We start from the raw sequence: 13681 nt of genomic DNA on the forward strand, positions 1-13681 counted from the left end.
AAACTGAACAACTTTAATACCTTCTGCTGTTCAGAATGCAAATCTGAGGATAAAGGTATAATATTTGCAGCAGGGTTTAAGTCATTTTGACAGCCCATGTCCCACGCCTCAAATTGGGTGTCTGACAACATTTCCCTTCCAGGATGATCATTGTTAAGTAGGAGACAGCACTGTTTGGGTGATTTACTCCAGCTCTATCCAAGTGTAGTTAAAATTCCTTGCTGTTTATTTCTAGGAAGCTGATTTTTCACATGTCAGATTTGAAAGGTGGCTCTAACAGGGTAAAGTCATAACGTCTTCCCCTTTCAAATTGTCCACTGCTTTTGTGAACCTCGTAGACATGTAGCTTCAAGTTTTTAATATTTAAACATGCTTGCTTCTTCTGTGGTAAATTGAGGATATAATAATACTTGGCAAAAGAAATAATGGCAATAGATTTTTTTTTTCCTACCAAGTGTTTGTTACATACTGGGTTGTAGAAAATCAGTTTGAGAATTAGTAGGACTTGTGCCTTTTAAGAAGTCTCCATCTACTTGACAAACGTCACAGCTAGGAATAAGCAGATTTTCTTCTGTTCCCAAATAAAATTATATCTAAGGCCATTTGGTGTGGCAGTTCTTAGTTTATAACTATTTAACCATGAAGCGTTTTCACAATTTCTGAAAGTCAAGAAGAGTATTCATTAACCTACAGGTGAGATATTTTAGAAGATTGAGTTCTGAAAAGACGGAGGAGAATAAAGAAGGTGAAACTCTTCCAAGGAGAGCGCTACAAAAATCTTATTCAGGAACTCATGGATATCTCAGAAGCTATCTAGTCCTGTCTCCTTCCCAGTCCATGAATAACATTAAAGTATTCTTGATTTAGTCACTCAGCATTCTCTTGGACACTTTCAATAAAGAGCCCTTAAAAACACTTTCCCTACGAGGGAATCCAGTCCAGTCCATTTTAGGTTGATATTTTCTTCTGTAGTATGCATCCTTTGGTCCTAGCTCTACCCAGGATGTCATTTGGGGTAAATGTACTTCCTTTCTATGTGACAGCTGTCAGCTCCTTGAACATGACTCATAGCAATCATGGTATGAGCTGGTGGACAGTTTGGAATCAGAAAAGTCAAAAAACTACTTGGAGAAACTGTCAAAGCTCTCTTTTCCCTACTCCTCTTTCAAGTAAAGAATCAAAGCCTCGCTCCACTATGTTAGAAAAGTGTCTTTCAGGATTCATTCTAGAAGCACCTCAAGTGCTCACACGTAAGCTGGTCAGACAGATTGCAGGGGATTTTGGCGACACCCTGGTCCCAGGGGCAGATCATTGGAAGTGACTGGGGAGGAGTTTTGTCATCTGTCCTCAGGAGTACAGACAGCTGTGTCTCAGTGATGATGGCATTGCCAAAGGGTGGTAGATATTTCTCAAGGTAAAGCCCACTTTTTTACAGTGACATAAAGAGAACAGGACACAGGTGACTCTCAGAGTGTCCCCTGGGAAAACATTGCCTTTTGGATATTTGATGATGCTCTGAAGGAATAGCTGCCTCCGCTTCTGCACACCAGGTGACAGCTGTGTGAACTTGGTAGAAGATTGACTGACATTGCTTATCTTGCTTGTGAGATAACCATACCCTCCTCCTGGGCAGCGACATTGGCACAGGGGGAGCACAGGGCCAGAAGCACATGTCTTGGCATCTGTGATTCTTCCTCCACTTCACTCCTCAGTAGTAGGGTAACTCCAGTCCTTTCTATACCTAGACCCTCAGGAAGAGGGGGGTTTGAGGGGAAAGTAGTAGGTACAGAGATATCACATGCTGCAGGTGACTCTTCCATTTAGGATAAATGGGTTGTTTGTACGCTCTGAAGCACAGTAGAAATAAGTCAGTGTTTATTGGAGCTCAGGTCAGCCACAAACTCAGCTGGTACATCATAGCCCTGCATGCAGACAATTAAGAAACTTGGGGGTGGACAGTAGGGGGCAGGGAGCTAAGAAACAACCCAAGATAAACTTGAAAAATGGAAATCCTTAAATTTCATTATGGCACACCCCACCCAGCCTCTTCTCTAGTCCCAATAATTGTCTAACAAGCACCTCAGGTCAGGGTGACTGATAGTCCTTAAGTCTTTGTTAAGCAGCAGTAACGCTGCTGATGGCTCTACCTTTGTCCTTGAGAAAATGATCCTTGGTAAAGTTCAAAGTGTTGAAACTAGAGTATAGCCTAGGGCCAGTTATTTGCGGACTTTAACAGGTATATATCACCTTTTAGAGTATGAAAGTCATTAGCGAGGTGCGTTATTCCATAACCCTGAAATGTCATAAATATGTTGATACAAATGACATGTACAGCTTCAGGAAAAATTGTTTATTATATTAAAGGAATGAAATGACAAGGACACGTTACACTGAAGAATTTTTGCTTCAGAAGGAGACCAGGATCCAGTAAGCCTCATGATCACTGCATCTTCTGGCTGTGGTCACCAGTATTCTTGGACGGTGACATTAGAAGGTAGCTGGGGGCAACAGTGTAGTAAGGACAGCTTTTGATTCCTCATTTATACTCGGTGTGCTGGTTTGAAAGGAACTATGCCCCCTAGAAAAGCCATGTTTTAATCAAAATCCCATTTCATTAAGGTAGAATAATCCCTATTCAATACTGTATGTTTGAAACTGTAATCAGATCATCTCCCTGGATGATGTGATTTAGTCAAGAGTGGTTGTTAAGCTGGATTAGGTGACGACATGTCTCCACCCATTTTGAGTAGGTCTTGATTGATTTATTGGAGTCCTATAAAAGAGGAAACATTTTGGAGAATAGGAGATTCGGAGAGAGCAGAGAATACTGGAGCACCACGAAGCAGAGAGTCCATGAGCGAGCGATCTTTGGAGATGAAGAAGGAAAATGCCTCCCGAGGAGCTTCATGAAACCAGAAGCCAGGAGAGAAAGCTAGCAGATGACACCGTGTTCGCCATGTGCCCTTCCAGCTGAGAGAGAAACCCTGAACTTCATCAGCCTTCTTGAACCTGGATGCCTTAGATTGGACATTTCTATAGACTTGTTGTAATTGGGACATTTTCTTGGCCTTAGAACTGTAAACTAACAACTTATTAAATTCCCCTTCTTAAAAGCCATTCTGTTTCTGGTATATTGCATTCTGGCAGCTAGCAAACTAGAACACTTGGTAATGAAAAAACTGAAGGGAGGCAGCCTTTAAAAGGATAATATCCTTTTCTTTTCTCCCTCACATCCTCCTTCCTTGTTAATGGGAAAGACTGGATAATAGGAAAGACGTGGTAGGAAGACTTGCTCTGTTTTTTAAAAACCAAACATCTAGAATTGTAACTCACTTTTCAGTGCCTTGGGTCCACCTCTTAGAAATTTTTCAAAATAAGCAAAGGACTTCTCTGCTTTCTTGGAGTTTAAGGAACCTGTGTGGTTGCTTTTATTAGCTAAAAAAAATCCAACTTTTTAGATAAGATTTGCCCTTAGATTTGTTCTTTACTCTGAGTGGGGGTGTCATGTCATATGGATACATTTATGTTTGGTTGAAAATCTTTTTGGAGCCTCTCCTTGTTAGGACCCCCTGTACAATCAGACACAGAAGTACCTTGCTAGGTGTTACATGGTTCCTGGTTCTAAGACTAGTTTTGGGTGTCCCCAGGGCCGTGTGAATGCTTGGTCAACAGCCAGACAGGGTTGACTGGGCTGGCCAGAACAGCTGAGACCTATGGAAGGGGCTGGGGGTGAAAATCAAGCAGAAGGTGATCTTGTCCAAAGAAGGCAGCTGACGAATCATGAGGCTTGTCAGGAGGACACGAGCAAAAATAGAGGTATGTCTTTGACGCCAAAACACAAAAGCTTGTTTGGGAGTGTTTCCTGTGTTCTCAGAAACGAGAGAAGATTTCTTCCTTCACATCCTGTTTGTCCTGTCGGCTGTCTCCGCATCCCATATGCAGTTCAGTTGATTTTGGCCTGGGACACGTACACTGATCCTTGGGGTCAGTGCAGTGCCAACATATTATAGATAAAAGTGCCTTCCCATCAGTGATTCAGACGTAATTAAATAGATGCCTTCATCATCACTAATGATCTCATCTCAGAAGTTTATAGATACAAAAACTGAAGTTGAAGGCCACAAATTTCCTGACTGCCTGTTCCATAATTTTTTCTTCTGCACTGTGTTCTCCATTCTCAGCTGCAGGCTCCTGGAAGGCAGGACTGTTTCTTTTTCATCTTCATGTCCTCAGGCTCTAGCACAGTGCTGGGCATATGAAGTGACATAATACTCATCATTCTTTTCCTTGTATAAACTGAAAGACACAAACATTATACATGATCTTCGATACTACAGGTTGTTGGGACTTCAAAGGCTTCAGGCCCCACTCCCACCTCTAGTGGATCACAACATATTTCTTTCATTCTGAATTTGGTCCTTTCTCTACATGGTCCTTCATCACTCTTGCTTGCTAGAAGGTGCAAAAGAAGTAAAAATATTTGCAAACCCAAAGGTTTTTCCTCCTATTGGAGGAAGCCATTCTGATGGCCTCCAGTCTGCACAGTCAAAACAATGGTTGATATTTATTTATTTACCTTGAAGACAGATTCCTGGTTCTTTAGGTATTAGGCACGTGGGCATATATGTATACAGTGATGCTTTTTAATGTGGGGTTTAGGAGGACCAAATGTGACAGAAGTTGAAATATACTGACGGGCCGTGTGTTGCATATTCTTTCACCCCTGTCAGACTGACCCCTACCTGAGTTAATCTGGTAAAGTCGGTGTTAGCCAAACTAGCTTCCTGATTTAATGGCAGCCCCTAGTCTGCTGGTTCCACACAGCTTTCCCAGTGGGCTCCTGATGGTTTGGTTGATACGGTGGCTATTTTTTTCCCCGTTTAGGATTTTGCTTTTAATGGGAACACTGGAGTCTCTCAGAGGTTTGTGATATAGATTCCAACTCAGAGCTCAGCCTCTCAGATGGTAATTATTAATGTTTACGCAAAATGGCAGGCACAAAATAGGATCTCTTTGAGCCCTGCCAAGCACCCATCATTCCCCTGATCACCCACTCCTGCAGTGTTTGAAAATTAATTTGGCTTGAACAAACAGTGAGTTTTCCTCAGTTTGTATTTGTCCAGTTTCAGTGACTGAAAAGAAGAGCTGCAAGACTGAATGTCATCCTTCCATTCATTCTAGTGAATTCTAGTGAATGAATCCATTAGTGGAACAAACTGGCCTCTGTGTAATGATTTGGGGAAGGAGGGAGAGGAAGAAGATAAAGAGAAGTATATGTTAGAGAAGGTAGACTTTTTCTATAAAAAACATTGGAGTGTAGGTTTTTGGAGATAAAAGAACGTAGAATTAATTCAGTTGTGCAGTTTGTGTTTTAAGAAGTATTTATAAAATATACAGTCATGACTTAGAGATCTTGTTTCAGGTAACATAATAGACAAAGTGTTTAGGTAATGGACATTGCTAGCAACTTGAAATGGTGGCATGTTGATTTACAATAAATTGATACTTCCATGTGTTTCTGGGCTTTTGGGTGTGGAACAATTTCAATTCTTTATTAATATTCCCACTTGAATTTAAATTTAGGTTCCTTTTCTTATTAGACTGTGATCTTCAGTCCATCTGAATGGTAAGGTCTTTGTGGGCTTTTTTTATCTTTTGGATAAATAAGGAGAGAGAACTAGAAAATGGAATAAATTTTAAGACAGAGCAGGCACATTCTCTAGGTAATATGGATCAGAAAGTTGGAAAGGCATAGATGGATGGGTGGATGCGTTGCCTAATGGCTGATGCCACACTTGGTTTTCTCTACGTCTTTGAGGCTGCAGTAATGACCTTGTACTGAGTGAGCCCTATTCGGGCTTTCCAGCAGAGCATGCGATCAGAGGCACAGAAGCTGAGCCTTGGGAGAGTGAGGGTTTTTGTTGCTTCTCCCCTTCCTTCTTCATCAGCAGTCACCATTTCCTTTCTGTCACGGTACACCCAATTACAACCTATTGGGAACGTTCTTCCGCGTGTAGATGGACGGCTAATGCGTATCATGTCCTATCCTCGTTTCCGAGAGGAAAATAATTTATCTGTCCTCTAGGTGAAGAGATTTTTAAAAACCCACCCAGGAGCTAAAGCAATTTTAAAGGCCTTGAACAGCCACTTTCTCACCTGACTCCTTTTGATGGTGGAGGAACTCATTTTAGAATATAACATCCTTTTTTTCTTTTCTAATAATGATACATATTCACTAAAGAAAATTTGGAAAGTGAAGACACATATAAAAATTAAACTCAGCCGAATTATTTCTGGATGATGGGATTACACTGAGCGTTTTGGTGTATATTTTTCCTATCTGTTTTGTGTACATGCATTTTATGTTTACATAGGCACTAGACTGTACTGATAGCAGTCTGCTTTATTTTGCTTAATAGTAGTTTTGCCATGAAATGTTTTTCATGATATTAAATATTTGTTTACAATTGCTGTGGGAACATTAATGGATCACTTAATTATGTCCCATGCATTGTGGAAAACACTTTATACAACTTAATTTAATTTACACGACAACCGTTTAGGAAGTAACTCATTGCAGTAAATTATTGAATGTGTGAAAGCATAGTGTTTCATCATGGAGACATAATGCATCAAATTGCAACCCTACTAGATCCAGTGCCCCCTGTGTATAATGAAATATTTTGTAACACACCCTCATTCTTTACGTTCTGGAACCAAATATAACCTATATATACACACATAATTTAAAAATATATAAAGCTGTGTAAAAGAAAAATAAGTGGAAAATGCTTTGTAATAATATGCTTTTAATGATATAAATGTGTATATACTTTAGAAGACAATGAAAGGGTCCGAGGCTTTAATCTGTGCATAGAATTGTGTATGAGCACGGCTGATAGAAATACACATTCAAGCAGGTAGTGTGTTTGAACTGCGGATATGGCAGTTCAAATACCAAAAACAGCCTTACCGTTGGTGCTGAATTAGGTTCTAGCCTCAGATGATTACAAACAGGTTTTTCAGCTGCACAAATGTCCAGTGGGACTTTAAAAAGTGGGTTGCAATATTGCTATGTAGGGTTGTCCCATACATTACAGTACATCCAACATCCCTAAGAGCCACCAGTTCCCTCCAGTGATTGACAAGCCAAACACTACTCCCACGAGTTTCTAAAACTCTCTCAGGGAATGGTATCCCCTAATGGGAGCTACCTTTTACATAAGTTTGTGCCCCTTCCCTTTTACATATATATATTTTTAAAGATCCATTTTATTTTCAAATTTATAGTTAGCAATGTGTATATAACATTTTCTAATCACTTTTATTCCCTTCATACCTGTACTCATATTCCCCCCACCCTCTCTGAATAATAAAACATACTTAAAAGCAAAAGTTTTGGGCGGTGCAACTGTGGCTCAGTGGCAGAATTCTCACCAGCCATGCCAGAGACCTGGGTTCGATTCCCAGAGCCTGCCCATGCCAAAAAAAAAAAAAGGTTTTTAAAGCATTTTGGGAGGAGTATACGTTTCTGAACGCTTATAGGCCCTATAATTTTCTTGTTAAATTCATTCCCAAGTCTTATGATTTTTGTTATTATAAACAGGGCCCCCCTCCTTTTCTTTTTTTTTTCCATTTTATTTTTTATTGACTTGCTTGTATGTAAAAAAAGCTACTTATGTTTGTGGATTTTCTTTATTTTGGTAACTTAATGGGTCCTTTATTAGTTCTAATAGTTTTTAACTGTCTTATGTTTTCTGGCTAATTATATGTTTTTTCGGTAAACAATGGTTTTGCTTCCTGTGGTGTATAATGTTTGCTATTGGTTTCTAATTTCGATAACAAGATAATTTACTTCTTGAAAGTTTAGAAATATTGTCTATAAAACTGCATGGATTTGGTTCTCCCCCTCCCCACCTTTTTAATAATTTGTATTTTTTTCGAAAGATCCATTTTATTTTCAAATTTGTTAGAAACATGTATGTAACGTTCCCTTATCATTGTTATATTCTTCATACCTATAACCACACCTCCATTCAAGAGTTCCTGTTTTCTTGTCTTATGTTTTTTCCCTTGCTTAGACTGTTTTTAAATTTGACTAGTTATTTTTAAACATTTATGATACGTAATTGAATCACATGGTTCAAAAATATCTCTGTACCCTCCAGTTCCTTGTCTATCCAGTTCTTTCTCCTTCCCAAGTCCCGTAGTTACACTGATTTTTGGATATGCTTTCAGAGCTTCTTTATCCATAAAGTAAAAATGAATACATATTATTTTTCCTCCATTTTTCACAAAAGATAGCATATGCTATTCATTGTATGTACAGAGTTCTTCATTCACTTTCACAGCTGCATTATTTCTCATTGTATTGCTATCCCAAATTTATTTAAATAATCAGCTATGTTTGGGTTGTTCCCAAATTTACAATTCAAAACCTGGTGTTGTTTCATCCTGTCTAGGGATTAAATTCTTTGATTTAATCCAGGTGAAGGGAATTCCATTTGTTATCTGGCTAAGTGTTGTCAAAATGCCCCCCACAGAGGTTTGTAGTTTACATGTGCTAGTAATGTCCAAGGGGGGCCCATTTCCCCACAACCTCAGGGAACTTGTACTAAAATTAAACAGATTTTTTCTGATCTACCATTATTTTTTAACTTATTATGTTTGAGTCAGTTTTATTGAAGTATTCTTTATAGGCAGTAAGTTCACCTTTTTAGCTGTGTGGTTTGCAGTATAATTTGAATTTGCATTTATTTTATTATAAGACCCCAAAATATAATGGATAAAAATTTAAATTAGAACTAGTCAATTTGCACATTCTTATTTCTTTCAACCTCAGCAAATTTCGTCCTTTGGAAAATTCAAAGTGCAGAACAATACAAAATGATTTTTAAATGTGTTCTTGCCAGTTTTGGAGAGGCACAGTTAAGACAGATTGTCAAGAAGGAAAAGCTTAACTGGGAAGATACATTTATTGAATAATTGAAAGGAAGAGGAAATGCATTAACGATTAGCCACAAAAATGCATAACGCCTAATCAGAGCCTCAAGAGAGTCGTATAAATGGGGAATCATAAAACTGTTTCAGCCCCCAAAGTTCTTACCGGTTTTCAAACCTATCACTGTCGTGCTTGTAGTTTGCAGTGCCAGAACCGGGATGGATTGATGAGAGCTTTCAGTTTTAGCTGATGCATGCCATTCTGGCAACTCTTTGTAGCTTTCCTAACCCCTTCACACTGTATGCTGTACTTTAATATTTTAAGGGAGTCCTGGATTAATCGATATCCTGCCTTGTTTTAGGACTTGTTTTTAGAAGTCTTCATAACATAAATTGGAGAAAAGAGACTTGATGGTGGCAGAGTTAGTACTAGAACTCAACTTTGCTGATTTATTAAACAGCCAAATGATCTCCAGCAGGCAAGTCCCTTAATTTCTCTGGACTTGATTGATTCCCCATCTAATCAGAGTGGGTTGGGTAAGCTCCTTACCGCTCAGCGCAGGCACCAGGAATCCCAGCAGCAACATCACCTGGGAGATTCATAGAACTGCAGATCTGGAGCCCCATTGCAGAGCTGTCAAATCCAAACCTGCATTTCTTTTTTTTTATTAAGAATTTTTTTTTAAACATTGCAACGTACAAACACAAACATTCTTACCATATGATCATTCCATTCTTGGTATATAATCAATAACTCACAATATCATCACATAGTTGTATATTCATCACCATGATCATTTCTTAGACCATTTGCATCAATTCAGAAAAAAAAAGAAAAAGAAAAAAAGTCATACATACCATACCCTTTACCCCTCGCTGTCATTGGTTACTAGTGTTTCCAAGTACCCAATATATTTTAGCCTTTGTTTTCCCTATTTTTTTTCTATACCCCTTATCACTCCCTTTCATTGATCACTAGCATTTCCATCTACTAAATTTATTTTAACATTTGTTCCCCCTATTATTTATTTATTTTGACTCCATGTATTTTACTCATCTGTCTATACCGTACATCAAAGGAGCATCAGACACAAGGTTTTCACAATCACATAGTCACATTGCGAAAACTATATCGTTATACAATCATCTTCAAGAAACATGGCTATTGGAACACAGCTCTACATTTTCAGGCACTTCTCTCCAGCCTCTCCAAAATACCATAACTAAAAAGGTGGTATCTATATAATGCATAAGAATAACCTCCAGGATAACCTCTCAACTCTGTTTGAAATCTTTCAGCCATTGACCCTTTATTTTGTCTCATTTCTCTCTTCCCTTTTTGGTCAAGAAGGTTTTTACATTTCCTTGATACTGAGTCCCAGCTCATTAGGATTTCTGTCCCGTGTTGCCAAGAAGGTTTACACCCCTGGGAGTCATGTCCCACATAGAGAGGCAGAAGGCAGTGAGTTTGCTTGTGTTGGCTGAGAGAGAGAGAGGCCACATCTGAGTAACAAAAGAGGTTCTCTGGGGGCAACTCTCAGGCCTAATTTGTAAGTAGGTTTAGCCTATCCTTTGCGGGGATAAGTTTTGTATGAACGAACTCCAAGATTGAGGGCTCAGGTTATTATTGCTTTGGTTGTCCCCACTGCTTGTGAGACTATCAGGAATTCTCTGCATGGGGAAGTTGAATTTTCCCCCTTTCTCACCATCCCCCCAAGGGGACTTTGCAAATACTTTTTTATTCACTGCTGAACCTGCATTTTAATAAGGTCTTTTGGCCATTTGTATGATGTGAAAAGTTGAGACATAGTGAGCTAACTGGTCTCCAGGATTCTGAACTTGTTTCACAATTCGGTGCTGCTTGGTTTGCTCTACCATTTACTTCAGGTGATTCCACACAAACTTCCCGGGTTCCTTGGAGAGGTTTTGGTAGCTCCTGAATCCCTGGTGGTGGCATCGATCGCCCCAGGCTCAGCACCACACCTCTTATTCCGGCTGTGCTTTGGTTGGCATTAAGAAACTGGGGCAATAGGCAAGATGTGGAAGCCACCTCCATTTGCCTAAATTGGGGAACGAGCCCAAGCCTGTCCATGCCTCCTGCAAACCTGGCTGTGCGTTGTCCGATTTCTAGAGACTTATTAAAGACTAGAGTCAGGCAAAATATATATAGTACTTATCTATGTATTTCTAATGTGTTTCCTTACCAACAAAAGTAGATTTAAAGGATATCCTCCGAGTGGTGTCCTTCGGAAAGTAAAGATTCCTTTTATGTGAAAGAGGAACTTTGCTTGGACATTGATTTTTGGAAAGAGATCATGAATTTGAGTTTAAACTTATCAAGTTGAAATCAGTTTATTTATTTAGTCTTCACCACCCCAGTCTGGAGAGAACAGAGCAGGACAAAAGGATAAAAACGTGCTGTCTTTGTAGCGAGCATGATAATCCTAAATCAACTATTGGAGGGGGAGGAGTCCCTCTTACACACACAGAATGCGCTGAGTGAAGTCCCTACTGTGTTTTGTGCTGATAGAATTTCTAGGTTGTTGGTGCTTTCTTTCCCTCACTTAATGAATTGGCCTGTATTATGTGAAGTGTGTGAATTTTGGTGTGCGTGTATAATTAATTCCTTACCGAAGAGAATTTTCTGTAAGACGTTGGAAAAAGCAGTGAGAGGAAATAGGGCCAGACCGCTGGGAAGTGGGTGGCCCCACGTCCACACAGACTTTCCTTTGTGCTCTAGGAGCTTTCCATTTGAGGGAGTCTGTCCAAGTTCAGGGTCATTCTTGATGGTTTTTAGCTCTGTAGTTTAGAAACCGAAGTTTTAGGAGCCCATGAATTCCAGTTTCTGTCATAAACAAAAATCTTCCTGAAAAGATTCTTCAGACGTAGCGGGATAGAACTGTGTGGGATCAGGGCCTTATTTGATCAAAGCTTTGTCCTTTGGTACCTGAAACACGAGAAGAGAGGCCTCCTCTCCATGCTGCCAGTGTAATTGTTCCAGGCTCGCCTGTGGACCAAGCTCACGTTAGCCCAAAGATGGGCTTTGTGTATAAACCCAGGGTTGATTGCAGCTTTTGTGCACGTTAAAGGTTAGATCTATATGTGCAGTTTCCCAAAACAACATTGAAAATGATGGATTACTTTGAAGTAAAGGCCTGGGAAGAAAAATGACAAGTATGTATACATGATAGTACATCAGCAGAAATTAATACACTAAGGGAGAATGTCACATACTTTTTGATACCCAATAGAGTGAGGCAGGAAGAGAAAGTTCATACCCAAAGTAGTTTGTTTTGGAATACCTGAAAGCCACCTTCATTTTAGAGAATATGGCAACCCGTTCTCCTTCTATTTCTAAACCGTAGTCATAAAAAAAAAAGATGGGTCTTTTTAGCACAAAAATGTGGAAAAGGTAATTTTTTTTCCCAGCTTTGTACAAACACTTACTCCTCAACGGGCTATTCCTTTCCCTTGGTGTCGTGTCAGACTTTCATTCATCTGTAAGAAGACTTTATGGAATTCAGCTTATGGGGTAATCGTATAACTGCTATATTAGGTGCGGTTCTAACCTTTGGAGAGAGGCGTACCTCTTAACTTCATACAGGAGTGTCTGTTTTGTACATTTCGGTCATGACCATAGGATTTTTGCTTGAAGCTGATATCCAGGTTCAGTGTCGCTGTCTGCCCCCTGCCCCCTGGGTGTGTTGTCTGTAGTCCCCAAGGAAAAGAAGCCCAGTGGCTGTGGTTGCATTTTTTGTTTGGTTCTCAGGCAGAGCAGCTCCCAGCACCCTTCCTCTCCAGGCCCAGACAGTCAGCCCCATTACCATAGGGAAGATGGGCTGCGGCAGCCCCCCACCCCCACCCCGGTCCGTCTGCCACCCCCTTCTCCAAGCCCTACCCACGTCACTCCCACCTTCTCTTCTCACCTCCCTCACACAGTACCGCCTGGTGCTGTCCCTGGGTGGCCAGTGAGGGCAAAGGAGTGGCTGGCGCCCCGCAGCCACAGGTGGAATGGCAGCATGTAAAGGCTCTCAGGTCCCAGCAGTGCCCTGGCCTGATGACAGATCAGCTGTTCCAGTGGCAGGACGCCAGAGGGACCAGGCAGGGTGAGCAGCAGGCACCCTGTGAGTGTGGGGCTGGTTCTAACAGCACGCCAAAGTCTCTGCCTTCAAGGGACATAGTATCAGCCACTCAGCAGGGGAAGGGGGAGGGTCAGCCCTGAGGAAAGCCGAAACCCATGGGACACGAGCTCTCTTCTCTGTTAGATGGGGTTTTCATCAGAAATCTGCCACCGCTGTTAGACGTTTGTTTTCTCTTCCTGGCTGCAAGTGGAAGGTTGGGGAGAATGTGGGGGGAGTGGAGAAATGAGAGGGCGAGAGCGCTTGGGGCAGGCCGTGGGGTTATGTGAACCTAGGAGCTTGAGGTGAGGATGGCAAAGAGTAGGCAGTCGTCTGAGCCGAGTCCACAGCCCTTGTTCCTTTTCTGCTCTTTCACCCGCTGGCTATTTGTTTTCACTGTTTCCAGCTAGACCTGTCCAACTCAAAAGATGGAAAAAAAAATTTCATTCTCAGGCAAGAGTGTTGGAAAGTGAGAGTCATTTAAACAGTTTATTTACAAAAGAAAAAAGGGAAACAATTATCCTTGCAAAGTAAAAATGTAAGGCAAAACGTGGTCCAGGGGGAATGCCTTAAAAGCGCTCTCATGTGTGGTTGATAGTAAACCTGATTTAAATCTATGTTTG

The 13681-nt window shown here is 40.6% G+C and overlaps 1 protein-coding gene across 4 annotated transcripts in view; it reads left to right on the forward strand.

The window, feature by feature from the left end:
• The window catches only part of AUTS2 (activator of transcription and developmental regulator AUTS2), a 1196629-nt gene that overhangs the window by 1151461 nt on the left and 31487 nt on the right, over positions 1-13681 (forward strand). The window lies entirely within an intron of this gene.

Source organism: Tamandua tetradactyla, chromosome 23 (assembly GCF_023851605.1).
Source record: "Tamandua tetradactyla isolate mTamTet1 chromosome 23, mTamTet1.pri, whole genome shotgun sequence".
Taxonomy (NCBI): domain Eukaryota; kingdom Metazoa; phylum Chordata; class Mammalia; order Pilosa; family Myrmecophagidae; genus Tamandua; species Tamandua tetradactyla.